This window comes from Tursiops truncatus, chromosome 6 (assembly GCF_011762595.2).
Source record: "Tursiops truncatus isolate mTurTru1 chromosome 6, mTurTru1.mat.Y, whole genome shotgun sequence".
Lineage (NCBI taxonomy): Eukaryota > Metazoa > Chordata > Mammalia > Artiodactyla > Delphinidae > Tursiops > Tursiops truncatus.
In genome coordinates this window covers 81,006,883-81,027,439 of record NC_047039.1, presented here as the reverse complement: position 1 = coordinate 81,027,439, position 20,557 = coordinate 81,006,883, and positions in this window count along the sequence as shown.

Genomic DNA, 20,557 nt, shown 5'->3' with positions numbered 1-20,557 from the left:
CCCTGGAAGCCACATGCCACAACTAGAGAGAAGCCCGAGTGCCCCAACAAAGAGCCTACGCACTGCAACAAAAAGATCCCCCATGCCTCAATGAAGATCCCGTGTGCCTGCAACTAAGACCTGACGCAACCAAAATAAATAAATAAATATTTAGGGAAAAAAAAGAATCCACTTGTTTGGTGGTGTTGAGAGAGGTTTCTTTGTTTTTCTCCATGTAGGGTAGAGATTGTTTCCTTTTAAGACATTTTTACTAAGGAGCTGATTTTGAAGAATATTAAGTTAATGCAGAAGCTGTGTGGCTTGGGAAAAATTAAAAGTAGCATGTGAATGTCTGCTTTTGCAGTCTCTGGAAAAGTATTTAGCCTCAGTAGAGAGCCAGGCACTATTCAGGCACTGGGAAGACAGGTGAGTAACACCTTTAGGTCCTTACCCTCCCTCCCAACCCCGCACTGCCATATCCTGAGTGCGCAGGCCACGCTCCCGTCCAGAGGCAGAGGCCTCCATCCAGGCACTGATTCCAGAAACCAGCATCCTCATAGCCCTTGGATCCCCGTGCTGTCACCACTCTGCCCAGTTGGGTGACCAACCACCCTGAGGGAGTTTCTGGAACATGGGACTTTCAGTTTTAAAACCAGGACAGTCCCAGGCAAACAGAGACAAGCTGGCCCTCCTACCAGTGATCCAGCCCAAACCTAAAGCAATGCTACCCTCCACCTTCTCCGTCCTCTGCCTTAGTGGCTGCAGCTGCAGGTGAATCAGTCTCCCTTCCCCCACTCCCCACAGACTGGCAGCCTTCCAAATTCTGGTCTCTGCTTAGCACTGCCTGTCAGTCTTTTGTAACCCTCCCCCACACCCTCAAGAGCTATTTCACACCTCTCCAGCCCTCCCCAACACCCTCCATACACCACCCATCTGCCCCTGCACAGCTGAGTTTGCTGTGCAGAGAACGGAGAACGGAGGAGAGGGCAGCAAGCACTAACGACCACTTCTCACCTCCCACTGTACATGCATGCAGTCTCCCCTTCCCTGCGCCCCACCCCCCAGCTCTGTCCTTCTGTCCTCCTTGCTGTCTCCTGTATCTGAGTCACTCGCATCCTACTGGAAGCTTCTCTTCAACTTAATAACACTTGGTCTCTCAACCCTTTCACACCCTCCCCACTGAACCACCACTCCCTCTTCTCACGTTCCCATCCAAACAACTCTAAGGAGTTGCCTCCACTTCCCTTTCTCACTCTTTCAGGTCATTCATTCCTCCCTCCCTACACTTGGGCTTCTGCCCCCTCTAAAATAGCTCTCTCCACATCTCTGATGCCCTGCTAATTGCCAATCCCAGTGCCTTTTTTTGAGTGTTTTACAGATATCAACTCATTTGACCAAAACTATGTATGTGTTGTTGAAGTAAAATAAAATGATACGTCAACCTAGTAAGATAACTTATCTTTTACCCCCACTTTACAGCTGAAGAAACAGGAACAGAGAGGTTAAATATCTTGTCCATGGTCACACAGCTACATGTGATAGAGCAATGATTCAGAAGTCTGTGCCCCTCACACTCTCCTCTGGTACTTCTCTGCTGCCTTCACCTCTGCTGTCCATTCCCTTCCTCCTAATCTTTGTCCCCAGCACCTGAGATAGGGTCTGACACACAGAGGGTGCTCAAAAAATGCTCGTGGTCTCAACTAACTGAATGTCTGTGACACACTCAGGGAAGTCACCATCCAGGGGAGGAAGATCAAACGCAGCCACCAGTGTGTTGAATGGTACACATCACATGGTCCGAGGGCTCTGACAACAGTGACAAGAAAAAACAGTAACAGCCACAACGACAGTGCCCACCATTTCTTGAATTCTAATATACACCAAGAGGTATACTAAGTAGTTTTTCTGTTAGCTCATTGAGTTCAAAAGAATTCTCCAAGGTAAGTATTATTTTTAAGCTCATTTACAGATCAAGAAAAGGAAGTTCAGAGAGGTCCCCAGGAAAAAAGCATATGTGAGGGAGCCTCAGACAGAGAGTGGGTGGCTAGGAAGGCTTCCCAGGGGAGGTGCCTTCTGAGTAGGGTTTTGAAGCACGAGTAGGAATTAGTCAACTGAAGAGCACAGGGGTATTCCAAGTAGGGAACAGTGTCTGCAACAGCTCAAGGTCATAAGAGCATGTACCCATCAGGGAACCTCAGACAGCTGGCCTGGCTGGAGGGCAGAGAATGAGATGGGGAGTGGGAGAGGTGAGGCTTTCAAGGGAAGTAGGAAGAGGAGGAGGGGAGCCTCACAGGCCACAGGAAGGAATTTCAACATGATGGGGCCTCAACATGATGGGGCCTCAGCTCTCAAACTGGGGTGTGCATCAGAATTGCAAAACTGCGACCCTAGGCCTCCTCCCCACACAATGAGTAGACCTAGGACAGGGCTCAGGAACTTTGTGTGTGTGTGTGTGTATCTTACTAAGGCTCAAATGTACTTAAACAGCTTTATTACATATAACTGATATACAATAAACTGGACATATTTAAAGTATAAATTTGATATAGTTTAAGATACACACACACACACACACAGCACACACAGATGTGAAACCACCACAATCAGGAGAGTGAGCATATTCATCATTCCCAAAGGTTTCCTCATAATCTTCAAAATCCCTTCCTCCCAACCCCATCCTCACTGATCTGCTATCTCTCATTATAGATTAGTTTGCATTTTCTAGAATTTTATAAATGAGATATAATATATATACCCTTTTGTCTGGCTTCTTTCACTCAGCATAATTATTTTAAAATTCATTTTGAGACAGGCACATGTTGTTTGTAGAAATAATTCATTCCTTTTTATTGCAGAATAATGCTCCATTGTGTGGAGGTGCCATATTTTGTTTACCCATTTACTTGTTGATGGATAAATAATACTGCTGTGAACAGTTGTGTAGAAGTCTTTGAATGGGCATAAGCTTTCATTTGTCTTGGGTAAACACCTAGGAGAAGGATGGTTGGATAGTAGCTTTTTAAGAAATGCCAAATTATTTTCCAAAATAGTAGTAATATTTTATATTCAAACCAGAAGGTATTATATATCCAATACCAGTGAGTGGTATCTCATTGTGGTTTTTAATTTGCATTTCCTTGATAATTACTAATGATGAGCATCTTTATGTTCTTATTTGCCATCCCTGAATCTTCTTTGATGAAGCATCTGTTCAACTCTCTTGTCCATTTTTAAACTGGATTTCTTATTTTCATATTATTGAGTCTTGAGAGTTCATTCTATATTCTGGATATAGGTCCTTTTTCAGATATATGAATTGTGAATATGTTTTTTCAGTCTGTTACTTACATTTTATTCTCATAACAATATCTTTTGAAGAGAAGTTTTTAACTTGATCAAGTCCAGTTTATCAAATTTGCTTCTGTAGATTGTGCTTTTGGTGACATATTTAAGAAATTTTTGCCTAATCCAAGGTTATGAAGATTTTGTCTTATGCCTCCATGTAAAAAAAAGAATTACAGTTTTAGGTTTTACATTTAGGTCTATGATGCACTGAATTAATTTTTGTATATAGTATAAGATATAAATCCACAGTTTTGGTTTTGGGGCCTTTTTTTTTTAATTTGGATATTTAGTTGTTCTAGCCTTTGCTAAAAAGTGTCCTTTTATCCACAGCATTTCCTTTGCACCTTTGTCAAAAATCAGTTGTCAATATACTTGTGGTTATATTTCTGGTCTCTTTATTCAGACTCCTTATTCTCTTTATTCTGTCTCATTTATCTATTTGCTTTTATGCCAATATCATGATTTTTATTACTATATGTTTATAAGTATTGCATTCAGCTAGCGTGAGTTTTGTCCTTCTTTTTTGTCCTTCTTTTTCAAAAGTTATTTTAGCTATTATGGACTCTGTGCATTTTAGTATGAATATTAGAATCAACATATGAATTTCTGCCAAAAAGCCCTGTTGGGAATTTGATTGAGATTGTGCTGCATTATAGATCACAATTTGGGGAGAACTGACATCTGAACAATATTGATTCTTCCAACTTCTTATTTTAGGTTTTCTTTAATTTCTCTCAGCAATATTTTATAGTTTCAGGGTACAGTTCTTTTATAACTTTCCTCAGATTTATCCCTAAGTATTTTATATCTTTTGATACTACTGATAAGTGGTAAGTTTTAAAATTTCTGTTTCCAATTGTTTGTTGCTAGTGTGTAAAATACATTGAAATTCTGTAAATTGATCTAGTATCCTGCAGCTTTGCAAAACTTATTTATTACTACTAGTAGCTTTTTGTAGATTCCAGTAGACTTCCTACATAGATGATTATGTTGTGTGTGAACAAAGGCAGTTTTACATTACCAATCTGAATGTCTCATTTCTTTTCCTTGCCTGATTGCACTGGCTAAGACCTCCAGTACAATGTTTAATAGAAGTGGCAAGAAAGGATAGCCCTGTCTTATTCCTGATCTTAGTGGAAAGGTATTCAGTCTTTAATGATTAAGTATGATGTTAGCTATTGAGATTTTACAGATGTTCTTAATCATGGTGAGCAAGTCCCTTTCATCACTAGTTTGCTGACAGTTTTTATCAGGAATGGATGTTGGATTTTGTCAAATGCATTTTCTGTATTTATGAGATCATGATTTTTTTTTCTTTTTTAGTCTGTTAATATGGTGAATCACACTGATTGATTTTTTAATGTTATACTAACCTTGCATTTCTGGGGAAAACCCTGCTTGGTCCTGACGCAAATATCCTTTTAGTCTATTGTTTGATTCAATTTGTGTTCGTAAGGGATTATTAGACTATAGTTCTCTTTTTTTATAATGCCTTTGTCTGCTTTTGGTATCAGGGTGAAGCTGGCCTCATAGAATGAATTGGGAAATATTTCCTCCCCCTTTCCCCCACTTCTTAAAACTTTTTGAAAGAACTTGTGTTAAATTGGTATTATGTCCTTCTTAAATGTTTTGTGGAATTTATCAGCGTGAGAAAGTTTTTATAACCTGTAAATTCAATTTCTTTAATAGATAAAGAGTTTTTCAGGTTAACTATTTCTCCTTGAGTAAGCTTTGGTAATTTGTGTCCTACAGGGAATTTGTCCAGTTCATCTAAGTAGCTGGATGTATTGGCATAAAGTTGTTCGTAATGTTCCCTTATTATCTGGAGACTCTATAGTGATACCACTACTATTCCTGATGTTAGAAATATGTATCTTTGCTCTATTTTCCCTGGTCAGTCTAACTAGACGTTTATCATTCTTACTGATCTTCCCAAAGAACAAGCTTTTAGTTTCATTGATTCTTTCTACTGTTTTTCTATACTGTTTCATTTATTTTCACTTTGATCTTTATTATTCCTTTCTTCAGTTGTTTTGGGTTTCATTTGCTCTCCTCTTTCTATCCTTAAGGTGGTAATCAAGGTCAATGATTTCAAACTTTTCTTTTTCTAATATAGCCATTTAGTGCTAGAAATCTCCCCATAAGTGCTGCTTTAGCAACATCCCACAAATTCTGGTATTGTATTTTTATTTCATTCTGTTCTAAATATCTTCTAAATTCATTTTTTCTTTGATCCATGGGTTACTTAGGAGTTAAGTGTGTTACTTAGTTCCCGAACATTTGAGATCTTTCTGTCATTGATTTATAATTTAATTCCAGTGTGACTTGAGAAAATAATTTATATGAAGTGATTTGTTTTAAATTTGTTGAGATTTGTCCTGAATAGAGTCTATCTCAGTAAATGTGCCATATGCTCTTGGTAAGAATGTAAATTTTGCTGTTGTTAGGAGTATTCAATAAATGTCATTTGGATTAAGTTACTTAATAGTGTTGTTCAAGTTGTCTATATTCTCACTGATTTTCTGTCTACTCATTCTATCAATTTTTGGTTATTTAAATCCCCAACAACTGTTGACTTTTCTATTTCTCCTTTTAGTTGTATTAGTTTTGCTTTATGAATTTTCAAGCTTTATGATTAGCCACATAACATTTAGGATTATGTTATCTTGATCGACTTCCTCTTATAATCATAAAATGACCTTCTCTATCTCTGGTAATATTTTTTGCTCCGAAATGTACTTCGATATTAATATAGCCTCTCCAGCTTTCTTTTGACTAGTGTTAGCATAGTATTTTTCCCATCAATCCATTTTTAACCGATTTGTGTATTTATAGTTAAAATGTTTTTCTTACAGGCAACATTTGTGCTATTGTTGTTATGCATTTTACATTTACATATATTATAAATCCCACATTACATTGCAGTTATTTTAATATTAACAGTAAAATATCATTAAAAGAATTTTAAATAATACAAATATATTGCATATACTTATCATATAGTTACCATTTTGAATGCTTTTCATTACTTTCTGTGAATTCAAAATTCCATCTGGTGTCATTTTCCTTCTGTCTAATCAACTTCTTTTTTTAAGATGTTGGGGGTAGGAGTTTTAGTAATTTATTTATTTATTTTTGCTGTGTTGGGTCTTCGTTTCTGTGTGAGGGCTTTCTCTAGTTGTGGCAAGCGGGGGCCACTCTTCATCGCCGTGCGCAGGCCTCTCACTATCGCGGCCTCTCTTGTTGCGGAGCACAGGCTCCAGGCGCGCAGGCTCAGTAGTTGTGGCTCACGGGCCTAGTTGCTCCGCAGCATGTGGGATCCTCCCAGACCAGGGCTCAAACCCGTGTCCCCTGCATTAGCAGGCAGATTCTCAACCACTGCGCCACCAGGAAAGCCCCTAATCAACTTCTTTTAGCATCTCTTTTAGTGTGGGTGAGCTAATGATGAATTCCCTCAGCTTTTATAGGTCTGAAAAAGTCTTTATTTTGCCATTGGTTTTAAATGATATTTTTGCTGAATATAAAATTCTAGGTTGAAAGACTTTTTTTTAATCATACAGTATGTCAAAGGTGTTACTTATACTGTTTCTGATAAGAAATCTCGTATAGTTCTCATCTTTTTTCCTCTGTACATGTCTTTTTTCTCTCATTGTTTTTTAAATTTTCTCTCTATCAATGCTTTTGAGCAATTATATCATGATATGCTTTGACATCATTTTCTTCATGTTTCTTGTTCTTGGAGCTCACTGAGTTCTTAATCTGTACCTTTATATTCATCACTGTTTGTAGTCTGAGAACATACTCTGTAAGTTTTTGATTTTTTAAAACTTATCAATGCTTGTTTTATTTTCTGGCCCAGCATATGGTCTATCCTGATGAATGTTCCATGGGCACTTGAAAAAAATAAGTATTCTACAATTGTTGGATATCAAAGTGCTTGATAGTGTTGTTGAGATCTTTCATATCTTCACTATTGTTGTTCTAATAATTCTATCAATTACCAGGAGAATAAAAACTATGGCTGTAGTTTTATATTTTTCTCCATCAATTTTTGCTTTGTATATTTTGAAACACTGTTTTTGCACATATTCACAATTGTAATTGTTTTGTCTTCCTGATGAACTGACCCACTTTTCATTATAAAGTTTACTTCTTTTTTTTTTTTTTTTTTTTTTTTGTGTATGCAGGCCTCTCACTTCTGTGGCTGCTCCCGTTGCGGAGCACAGGCTCCGGACGTGCAGGCTCAGTGGCCATGGCTCACGGACCCAGCCGCTCCACTGCATGTGGGATCTTCCCGGACCAGGGCACGAACCCATGTCCCCTGCATCGGCAGGCGGATTCTCAACCACTGCGCCACCAGGGAAGCCCTACTTCTTTATCTCTGATAATACCTCTTGCCTTGACGTTTATATTACCTGAAATTAATATAGCTACTCCAGCTTTCTTATAATTAGTGCTTTTGCATAGTACATCTCTTTCCATCCTTTTACTTTCAAGCTTTCTTTCACTTGTAGACAGCAGTGTCCACAGAAAGCTGACACCTGTAAACAGCAGTTAACTAGCTCTTGTTCTTTTAACCAGTCTAAAAACGTGTGCCTTTAATTGAAATATTTAGTTCTACATGTAATATTATTTTTGATATGGCTGCCTTTAGGATAGCCACTTTATTATTTGCTTTCTATTTGTCCTGTTTTCTTTTTCTCTGTTTCTCCTTTTGTGTTCTTTGGAGTTAATCAAAATATTTTTAGTATTCCATTTTAATTACTCTATTGAACTTTTTTCTCTTTCCAACATATTATGAAAAATGTCAAACATACCAAAAAGTTGAAAAAGTTTTTCAGTGAGTACCTATGTGCCTACCATCAATAGTTTCTATTCCTATATAAAAGAATAGAAAAGACCTCATTTGGTCAACCCACCTTCCATATTGGATGCCTTATCTCTTGATTTAAATAGGGTAGAGGTAAACACATTGACAGGGTTGCATTAATAGAAATGTAATTCTCAGAATTTGGGAAGTGAAGGTCCCATCTTTACATATATCGTCTTTACTCTGAGAGGGAGCAGGACAATCTGGACTGTGTCCAGAGTGGGTAACCAGGACAAGGCAGTGACTGGATGCTGGGTCATTTTGAGGAAGGAACTGGCTGTGCTATACCCAGGGAAGAACAGAGGGAGTTAAGGAGAGACATTTATAGGTCATAGCCTTTCAGCCTCGGGGAGGAGGGGGAAGCTGTCTTTGGGAAAGTCCATGAGTCAGGACTAGATAGATGGATGCTCCAGGAAAACAGATGTAGCTTCAGTAAAAGGAACAACTAACAGGAAAAGGTGTCAAAGATGGGCAAGACTATCAAAAGATAGTGAGCTCCCCGTCACTTGAGGTATGCAAGCACTCACTCATTCAACAATATTTATTAAGCCTTTACATGGCAAGCACTGGGCTATGCACTGTGGATCAAGTGGTGAATAAAACAGACAGGTATCTTGTCCTCATGAGGTGGTAAATATTAAACGATCCCACAAATCTGTAAGTATCAATAGTGATTCATGCAGGACATGTGCTCTGGCAAAAACTGAAGAACAGGATTAAATGTTTTCTAAGTCTGAGACTAAACAGCATTTAAACAGGAAGCCCTACATAAGTGATGGCTTCTATTCTTACGTTATTATTAGCATAATTATTATTGTTTGTTCTAGTGTTCATTCATTTCACATTTCCTGAGCACCCACTACGGGCTGTGCAAGGAGGCAGAGCTGCATGAGATGGGTCTTTGTCCTTCAAGTGGAAGGGTCGCTCTGTTACAGACCATCCAATACAAGGGGAAGTGCTGTGGTTAGAAACTAGGATGCCAGGGAGGCACTGGCTACCCAGGAAGCAGTTGAGGGTAAGTGGGGGGAGTCCTGGGGTGGGGGGAGTGGGGCGGGGGGAGCTTCCTGGAGTAAGTGGGAGTGAGTTGGATCTTGAAGGACAAGGAGAAAACTGCTGTGTGTTGGTTCCCTTCATTCCCCGAGGGGTCGGCCCCTCCTCTCTCTAACCCCCCTCCCCCTCTCCCAGCCTCATCCCCCTACCCACTTGGCAGTAGAGGGTTTCCGCTCAGCTGGGCCCCTCAGCCAATTAACACTCTTTGCCTCTGAAAAGCTCAAATCAGCTTCTCAAAGGTGTTAGAGATCAGAGCAATTAAGGTCTCTTTCTAATGCAAATCTAAACCCAAAATTGAATGTTTGTCTCCTTGGAAAATTAGGCTCCCAAGTTCTATGAGGAGCTAGTGAAATTCAGCAAGGGGAGGTGATAGCTTCAAGAACTAGAAGCCAATTTGTTGGGATGCTCTCCAGAAATATTTGATTCAATCAAATAAAAATTTACTCCACATGGCAGCAGAAGTGATTTCTTTAAACATGAATCAGATCCTCTCTCCCCTGGTCTCCGATGCACTTGCATTAACATCCAAAGCCCTCACCAGTCTCAAGGCCCCACATAATCTGACCCTCGCCTCCCTCATAACTTCATCTCAGGCTCCTTTATAAAGTGCTTGTCACACTTTGTAATTATTTTATTTACTGGTTGGCCTCCCTCACATCATTAAGTAAATACATCACCGTTACTGCTCACCCTGGAGCACAATATATAAAGTTATCCAAGTGAAAAACAGCTCGATTGCAAATCAGAGCTTGAGATTTGGAATGTGCCCTAGAGCCATTCGGAATAGGGCTCAGATTCAAAACGACATTGTTTTCCCCTCAACACCATCCCTGGCTGTTGTAGTAGCATCAGCCGTCGCTGACCTCTAGCTGTATCTAAGACCTCATTTTTCCGGAGAACAGCTAACTGCTCTCTCTTTGAGATGCCCCTCGGCGTCCCAAGCACTCTTCACAAATGGCTCATTTTTAGGTTGGACACTACTCACAGATAACCTCCAAATGCAAAGAAAATTCCTCTCGCCATGGGAACAGACAGAAACGACGTTTTATTTAACTAAGTTGTTTACTCTTCTTTCTCTTGTCTCCCAGTTGGAATGCATGGAGGGCGGGAACCTGTGTCTATCTTGGTCACCACCTATCAGCGGCACCCAGAACAGTGCCTGGTACTTGATGGATATTCCAGAAATATAAATATTTTGAATAAATGGATTTTCTGAAACTGCCTGTGTATAGGCTCAGTGACAACACAATGGGCACAGAGGTGGGCAAACCCAGATTCAGCCTTGGAGGAGCTCATAGCTCAGTGGGGGGACCCACAGGACCAAGGATTCATTTGTTCATTAAGTACTTGAGCGCCCCCTACAGTGGAGTCAGAACCTCGGTGCAAAGAGACACACATAGGCAAATTCCAGCATGTGAGTTTGAGGGGGAGGGGGGGAAGGAAGCAAGAAATAACCATCTTCCCATTGTGGGCAATTCCCCCAGCTAGGAGGGATCCTAACACCTCCTTTAGCCATCAGACAGACACTGCTTTAGGTACTGAGATACACTGATGAATTAAGGCTGCCCTCGTCCTCAAGTGAATCAGTCTATAATAGATGGCAATGTCACATGGTAACAATAGAAATATTTATGAGTCCAAACCTGTCGCAGAAGTGAAGGTGATTTACCACAGAGGAGAGTACAGTGAGATCTGTTAGAAAAGACAATTCCTGAGCTGGGTTTTTTCAGCTGAATAGGAGTTTTCCTTGCAGACAAAGGAGAGGAGAATGGCATTCCAGGGAAAGGGCAAACCAGGTGCAAAGGCATAGAAATGTAAACCAACATGATGAATCTGAAGAACTGCAAGCCATTTGGGGGTCATTGCTAAAGTATAAAGTGAAAAGGGAGGTCTGGAGGCAGGAGAAGTAGCTGGGCCCAGATGTTACGAGGTTTCACCTGGACTTTATGCTACAAGGGACCAGTGTTGGGGGTTAATCACAAGAATGATAAATCGGCTTTTGCCACACAATAAACCACCCCAAATCGCAGTGGCTTAAAACAACAGTGTTCATGACTTACCCATCTGGGGTCAGCTGGGGGCTGGCTGGTCCTGGCTGGGCTTTGATGAACTGGTTCAGTTCTTCATGAGTCTCTTATCTTCCTCCTGGGGCCATCAGGCCTGCGTTGGCATGTCTTGCTCATGGCAATGGCAGAGGCATAAAAGTGCAAAAGGAGACATGCAAGGCATCTTGAGGCCTGGGCTCAGCACTGGCACATTATCACTTCTACCTCATTCTGTTGACCAAAGGACATCATGTGGCCTAGTCTGGATTCAAAGGCATGCACCTGCAAAGTCATATGAGGAAGGGCATGAGCATAGGAAGCACTGAGGCATGGGGTCCATCAATGCACTCTAGCACAAGCTATGCGATCAGATCTCTGCATTAGGTCTCATGGCCGAGATGCGGAGGGTGGATTAGAAGGGATAAGGCAGTTTCAGAGATTCAGGCCTGAACTAAATGAATGCCCCAGGATCCCACGATTCGTTCTTTCCTCTATTCCGGGTACCGGGATTTAGCCAGATCAGGCAAAGGGGAGGCTTATCTTTAGTCTTTTGTTTGATTCTAAGAACTCAGCCTGAGCACTCTGGTGCTTGCAGCAGTAAATAAGGAGCCTTTGAAATAAGCAGATAAAGGCTAATATTCAATAAACTAGTAAACAAGGATTTTCTGTAACTCTCTTGGAAAAGACATCTCTGAGACAAACACAGAGCTGAGCTGAAATATTGGATAAGGCCCACTGATCACAAGAAAACCTAACATAGGTAATTGACTATTGGCAAATGCAACAGAACCAAATAAAGCGAGTAATTAACAATTATTGTGCTTGGAGGTAATGGAACTACAAATCCAGGCTGCCTATGTGTTTGTCCCAGGCACTGATAAGAACAAACTGGGTGAGTAACCCAGGTGTGAAATTCATTTTATTAGGCTAGATCTAAAAATAGGCTTGAATCAGACAGTGGAAAAGAACAGAATTCATCACCACTTGCTCACCGGGGCACATGGGGAATAAACTCAAGCTCTGGTTTTTGTTTAAAAAGAGAGAATTATGGTAGATTGTTTGCAAAAGTGACCCCCATTATTTCCCTTCCTGTATCTATGATGCTTCGTGGATGTGACTTTGTAACTCTTCCCATCAGGACATGGAGTCTGTTTCCCCACCCCTTGAGACTGTCTAGTTTTGACCAATAGACTGTGACAGAGGTGACACTGTGCTAATTCCAAGCCTTAGCCTCAAGACACCTTGCACCCTGTCACTCGCTCTCTTGGGATTTTTGTCCCTGCCATGTGAACAAGTCCAGGAGAGGCTGCTAGAGACGAGTTAATGTCAACTCAGCTGTCCCAGCAGAGGCCCCCAACCATGTGAAGAGCTCAGCCAAAATCAGCAAAGCCAGCCACAGCTGACCACAGAAGCAGGAGGAATGCCAGCTGAGTCCAGAAAACCTGCTGGCTGAGCCCAACCTAAACGGCCAACCTACAGAACCTTGAGGTTAATAAATGGTTGTTTTTTTATTTTTATTTTTTTTTTTGCGGTACGCGGGCCTCTCACTGTTGTGGCCTCTCCTGTTGCGGAGCACAGGCTCCGGACGCACAGACTCAGCCGCCATGGCTCACGAACTAGCCACTCCGCGGCATGTGGGATCTTCCTGGACCGGGGCATGAACCCGTGTCCCCTGCATCGGCAGGTGGACTCTCAACCACTGCGCCACCAGGGAAGCCCAATGGTTGTTATTTTAAGCCACTAAAATTTTTTTTAACATCTTTATTGGAGTATAATTGCTTTACAATGGTGTGTTAGTTTCTGCTTTATAATAAGCCACTAAATTTTAAAGTGATTTGTTACACAGTAACAGATAACAGATACAGGAATATTCATCATCAAAACAGCTAGAAATAAGCTGTAAAACACGATATAAACAGTAAATAAACAGTAAAAACACGATAATCACCGCTACAAATAACCGGGCACCTATTGTCTACTGGGAACTTTGTGCATCTGAAACTTTGCTGGGTACTTTACATATTCCATGCGGGGTTACATCATCGAAACTCTGCAAGGCAGAGTTATTTTCATCATTTTGCAAGTGGGGCAGATGAAGAAACTGAGGCTGGGAAGACAGTTTATGCAACTTGCCCAAGGTCCACAGCTATTGTTTTCTCAACCTGAGGCAAGTGGGGCTTCTCAGAGGCTAAGAGAGGCCTGGGCCACTTCCAATTTCTGAGATGCTTTGTATACTAGTAAATGAAGATATGAAGAAACAATTACACAAATGGTGACATATTTTAAATCTTTACATTTATTAAGTAATCACTTTTAATATCAAAGAAAAAAGCAATGCACTATAATTGCTAATCACAAGATAATCACGCATTTATTTTAAAAGCATATTAATTTATAGTAAACCGCACGTGGTATGATTTGGTAATGAGATGCAAACGTTACTTTGTGGGCTGAGCATTTTCTGCTTTTATCAGGTCAGGGTACCTCTATGATGGGACCTATAACCCATGTAACCTCCCTTGGAAATAACAACAAAAGATGAAATATGAGGCCTTTCAATGAGGTCAAGCCCAGCCACAGGGCACACCCTGCCAACCCCAGCCCAGCCCAGCCCTCAGGAGAGGCCTGTGCATGGCCAAAGGAGTCCATTCTACACCCTCAAACAGCCCTTGGCTGAGGGGTGAGCTTCCAGGGAGGGCTCGTACAGAAACTGAATTTCCTCCTCTCATCAGAGAATTAAGTCATCTTTATTTTCTATCACAAAATGACTGCATTCTAAGATGTTTCACTCCATTATGTCCAGGCTTACCCAGAACCAAGCAAAGTAGGGATTTACCAAGAAGCCAGACAACATTGCCAGTCTAAACACAGAGAAGGGAATGGGGATGCAGGACTCTGCATGGTCCAGAGGGTTGAGAAGTCATCTTAGAGATAACTTTGAGGCTGGATCTTGAAGCATGAATAGGAGCCTGCTGGGTGGCAGAGAGCATGCCATGTGGCTGGAACAGTGCTGGAAAAGGTATGGAATTAAGAAAAGACATGTACAAGTAGGAATGGTGCAGATGCCAGTGTAACTAGAGCCCAGGATGGGTGGGGGGAGGGTGGAGGCAGTTGAGGCCAGAGAGGATATTGGGGAAAAATAGTGGAGGGTATTTTACCCAAGAAGGCAGCCAAGTCTCAATCCCTTGTGGGTATGGCCTCTTGCTGCCAAGGAGGAATCTCAGTCTTAGAATGCAGCTGTGCACCCAGAATAAATCCCTACAGACCTGACTCCATCTGCTCTTTGCAGTAGCCCATCCACTGTCCTCCTTCCCAAAGACTTCAACTGTCCCCCCTCTGTAGGTGGCTCTCCTGCAAACTGCTGCAAGCCGAGTGTTCCCTGGAATCTAAACCCTGCATTTCTCCACTAATCTGCATAATTTACAAACCAGCTCTGAGGTCTTTCACACAGACTATTCTATTTAGAACAAAAAATGTAACCAAGTTTTGAAGCAGCAGCCTCACAGTTTTTTCATAATTTTACAGACTTAAGAGTAGAGAAGGGGGCTTGCCTAGTGGCGCAGTGGTTGAGAGTCCGCCTGCCGATGCAGGGGGCACGGGTTCGTGCCCCGGTCCGGGAGGATCCCACATGCCGCAGAGCGGCTGGGCCCATGAACCATGGCCGCTGAGCCTGCGCGTCCGGAGCCTGTGCTCCGCAACAGGGAGAGGCCACAACAGTGAGAGGTCCACGTACCACACACACAAAAAAACAAGAGTAGAGAAGTGCTAGACTTCCCTGGTGGCGCAGTGGTTAAGAATCCACCTGCCAATGCAGGGGACACGGGTTCAAGCCCTGGTCCTGGAAGATCCCACATGCCACAGAGCAACTAAGCCCGTGTGTCACAACTACTGAGCCTGCACTCTAGAGCCTGCGAGCCACAACTACTGAGCCCGCGAGCCACAACTACTGACGCCCACACGCCTAGAGCCCGTACTCTGCAACAAGAGAAGCCACCGCAGTGAGAAGCCCAAGCACTGCAACAACGAGTAGCCCCCACTCGCCGCAACTGGAGAAAGCCCACGCGCAGCAAGGAAGACCCAACGCAGCCAAAAATAAATAAATAAATAAATTTATTAAAAAAAAAGAGTAGAGAAGGGCCAAGAAGGTTGGCTTGAAGGTAGAGGAATGACTGAAGTGACCTAGCAGCATTAAGTCTTGGCATCTGGAGCCATCAGGGCCCTCTGGGATCACCTAGTCCAGGGATGGAAAATATATGACACACGGGCCAACCTCCTGCCATCTGGTGTCCAGGGCAGACATTGCTAATCTATTACCACACACTCTTTGGCTGAGCCCAGAAACAACTGAATCCTCCTGTACACAGCACTGTGGGCAGCCTCTACCCATCAGTCAGAGTCAGCCATAAATGAAAACCAGCTGGTCATTCCTGATGGTTTCCATTGCTCCCAGTTCACAGAGGAGAAAATAGAGGCACAAGGAGGGTAAGGGACTTGTCCAAGGTGGGCTTTCCTGTCCCTTTGGGCAGAGCTTTCCCCTATACCACATGGCCTCCCCATTTCCATATGGTTGCAGAGGACAAACACTTCCATGCCTCAACTGTAATTCAGGGAATGACTCTAGCATATGCGATGGAGTTTTACAAGCAACGTCATTTTTCTTTTGCTTCAAGTTGTTATTTGGTCATGCTTTAAAATGTAGATTTGTATTATCATAATCAAAGAACATATAAACAGTTAGTAGATTCTGCCCACACACTTAATAAAACCCTAAGGAATTCATTCATTCACCTATGGGCCAGGCAGGGTGCTGGGCATTGAGTTTATGAGAACACAAAGGACATCCCAGGTGCCCAGGGAGCTAAAATGCTCAAATCTGACATTCTGCTTAGCTTGGGGGAATGTGCTCAGTTCAACTCCCCCATCCTAGCACTGAAGGGACCCAGAGATTCCACACATGCCACCCCTCACCCTGTGCAATCCTCCCTAGAGCCCTTTAACAGGCCCTTGTCCACACACCTTCAATGATGGGGAGAACACTACCTCCCAAGGCTGCCAATTGGACCTTCAGATGGTTCAGCCTGCTACAAATTCTTCCTTTTGCTAAAAGAAAATGAGCCTCCCCAAGTCCTCCACGCACTGGTCCTGCCTTTGTCCCATGGGGCACTAACTTTCTGGGGACCTAAGAGAGAACGTTGAGGGGGAGGGTTGTCCAGTGAAAGAGAGACAAGAAAAGGGGAGAGGGAAGGCATTAAAACCATCCTTTACAGTGTGGCAAGACCGTTTCATATCCTTGCTCATAATTCTTACTCATATCAGTAGAACATCATCGTGCCCATTCTGCCCCAGTATATGCTGAGATCCTTATAAACCCAGCTCCTCCAGAAGGCCCAAAATGCATTTGCTATGGGATCCTGTGCAAGAGAGCTGGCTGCTATGGTAGCAATTGCATGTAAATTTCCCAGAACCCCCAAATAAACTATTAATCAGAAAGATGAAGAAAGGGCCAAGGGGGTAAATAAATCAGTGAAGAAATCGGCTCCTACCGGGAAGGACAGGGAGCAGGGCCACCCCAACCTGCTGAGGCAATAATTCATCCCTCCCTTTGATCCTTTAAATGCAGAAGGAGGGGCGGCTGGAGCCCAAGGGGATGCTATCTCACTCCCTTCTCCAACTGTTTTGTCTGTTATTCTTTTGGAGCCAGAGAGGCTTGATGGTGGAAGCTGCACCTGGCATCCCATCAGTGGAGAGAAAGAACAAGGCCCCCTGCTAGCAGGAATATCAAAGGTAAAGATGTTTGACCCTGAAAAAAATGTTCTGGCCAGCTTGAAAAAAGCATTCTACTGAAGTGTGGTGATGACAGTGGGATGAGGTTCAGCACTGGTGGATAATAGAAGGATTAGAGTGATGGAGCACAAATTTTATCTAGAAGATTGTGGGATGTGTTTGTTGGTTTTTTCCCCAGGATCTTGCTTTTTTTAATGTTTATATTTGGCTCTTAATAAGGATTATTATGGGAAGGCTTACTAAGCTTCCTTGAAGTAAAGTAGACCCACCTAGAACCTGGTGGGTCCCACCACACAGCCCCCTGGGGGGGGGGAGTGCTCTAATTAAAACGCTCCTGGGAGGAAAGGAACAAAGGGTACTATCCCGGTGTACACAGAAGCCTGCAAAGGGAACATCCATGTGACCAAGAAGGGATCTCAGACCTCAGGACAGGGAGAGGGATATTCAAGGTAAGCATGGTGGGCTCCACTGTGACTGTGGCCCCTGCTGACCAGGCCCAGTGGTAACCCCACCCCTGGCTTATGTAGGCAGGGCTATGGCAAGGGGGGAAGAGTGCACTGGAGAGGACCAGCCCTGGCTCCACAGCAAACTCACCCTGGATCTTGGGCAAAGCCCTTCCCTTGTCTGGGCCTCAGTTTCCCAAACTGCACAAGGATGGGCCTGGGGTGACTGAGGTCAACGTCACCATGTAGCTGGCAGTAATGGGCCTTGATGCAAAGTCTAACACGGGACCCTCTCCCCCTACCTTTTGTTTCTCCTTCGAGGGGAAAAAGGGGTTTAATCAAGGGTGTCATCCTTGGGTAAGAAGTAGGGGCAAGGGAGGGGGGAATCCCACCTCAAAAGCCACCCTGGGGGAGATCTGACCAGAGACTAGAGAGGGATGCCTCCAGGACTCCAACAGAGGGGCCCCTGAAGGCTTCTTTGGTGCTCTCTGGCTCTGAAATTTACGTCTCTTAATTGAGAAAAGAGGAAGGGGAGGTGATAGAGGATAGAAGGGGCTTTCTACCCTGTAGGCCAAGGTTGAATTAAAGTCACAAAGAGAAAATCCAAGGGCACCCTGCCTCTCTCCCCCACGAAGCAAGTCTTCACCCCAGAAAAAGCACTTGGCTACGCAGGCCACTTTGCCTGCTGCCTCCTGTAAGCCCCCTCAGAGAACTGTTTTAAGCTCATCAAAGTGAGGAGGCCTTGAAGGAAGCACTAAGGCCCAGAGAGGGGAATGATGGACCCACAGCCTCACAGTGAGGAGGTGGGAGAGGCGGAACTCGCACCCAGGTCTCCCACCCCAGACCTATTCAGTTTCCACTGCCAAATATCCCTACACTGTCTTCCCTGGGCTCTTGCTATAATTCATGTATATTGTACAGTGAAAATGGCAGGGAGAGATCCTGCCGGAATTGGTAATTTTTCACCATGGGTGGCACTAAGGCTTCCCTATTCCCTGGAGGAGGGAAATGAAGCGTTGATTAAGTACTCGAAACATCCCTGACTGTGGACCATTTAATAAGTGCCTCGTCCATCTCTCAGGCATTAGAACAGACATTTGGTCTGCTAATCCAATTTGGCCAGCCTCTCCAAGGCTGCTATCGCTGGCTGCTGGGCGCCATTTTGTTTGACGTGTCAGGAATCAATACAAGCTCCCTGCAATTGCTCTCACTACTGCTTGATTAATTACAAATGAGACCTCTCCCCTTGCATTAATGTTCCACTACAGACAGAGCAACCTGCAATGTCCAAGAAGCTTTGAGGATCTGCTGATGACCCAGCAATTCCCCTGATTCTCTCAGCATATTTCCTGGATGTGAATAAATCATCAGAAAGTAGGTGTGGGGTCTGCAAATCTTCACACCCTAAACTGTGATTTATGCTATGCTGTCCACTTGGGTAAGTGTCACCATACTCCTCACCGACATGATTCGGTCCCAAGTCACCCTCTCCCAAACCCCCTCCTCAGGAGACCACAGGTGTCCCTGTGACCAATTCAGTATCCTTTCTATGGAGGTGAGGCTAGTCATGGTCACACCAGCGGCCTCTTTGGCACCCTAATACAAGGATAGTTGGGCTTTGTCGATGACCTCCCAGACACTCCTTTCCGAGCACCTCTCAGTGGCCTCCCCTTCAGTGCAGACTGAAGGACAGTCTTGTCCTCTCTCCTTTCGTGTTCTCATTCCCACCTTTGACCATCTGTCTGCTGATGCTTCCAAGTCTCTCTCCAGACAGGCTTTTCTGGAGCTCTCCACCTGGGTGCTCCCTGCTCCAGGCATCTCAGCCTCAACATCTCTCCCATCTTTGTGAGAGCACCTTGGTCATGGCAGCTTAAAGACTCAGGACATGTCTTTTCTCACTCACACTCTGCCTCCATCCACCTGATCACCAAGTCCAGGCAGACATCTACCTGATGTCCCCGGAGTTCACTTCTACTCCCAGTTCCCACTGTTTCTGCTTCAATTCCTGTCAAAACCTGGTCTCCACACTGCTGGTATCCGCCCCCGCTCCAACTTACTCTCCATGCTTCCAACCAAAACTCCTCCAAAAATGCTGCCTTCACCTTGTAGTTTCCCTGCTCATAGTCCTCAAGGACTCCCTGTCACCAGACTCCTCACCTACATGATTTGGTCCCACAGTAAGAATAATCCAGCATAAAGTTCATCTTTTCCTACAAGTGCCTCATACTTCCCTACCTCCACATCTTTGCTTACATAGTTCTATCTTCTTCAATCTCAACCAATTGAACTCCTATTCATCTGTCAAAGCCCAGCTCCAATGCCCCTTCCTCTAAGAAACCTTTTAACTACCCCCACCTTAAGAGTCAACTTATAGACAGCCATAGACAGATATGTACCCAATCCATTGCTAGAACAATTATAAAGTCACACAGGCCCACCCTTGACGACTTAAGAACCCAGGACAAGTAAAAGAGGGAGTCTTGCAGCCCACAGCACCTGCTCCCCTCTTTCCACCCTTCTGCCTGACTTCATCCTGTGCTGTAAGGATCTTGTGCACATGTAAGGTTCTTGTTCAAGCCCTCATGCCCAAGATCCACCCCACACCCCCATAACCCCTTTCTTACTCCCACAGTCACTCTTTGACCATCCCTTGGGGCTACGGGTACAACAGCCTTGCAGAAGAGACAAGTACAAGTCCTGGATGCAGGCTTGGTCCCTTTGGGCAGGAAATCCCAGGATGGAGAGTGCTGGAGTGAGGTCCAGAAAGGGCCTGGGCTCTGGGTGGTCCTCATTACCTGTGGGGAAGACCAGGGGAGGAGGGCAGAGCTATAGCCTCTGCAGTAGAGCTTCTCACACTTGTGTGCACATGGATCAGGAGACCCTGCATTTATAACAAACTCCCAGGAGATGCAGATGCTGCTGGCCACAGACCACACTGAGAGTAGCAAGGGACTGGAGCACCAGGCCCAGGTCCAAGGGTGGACGGATGCTACATTAGCTGTATGCTGTCTTCTTTGCCACTTGATGAGGAAAAAACACTA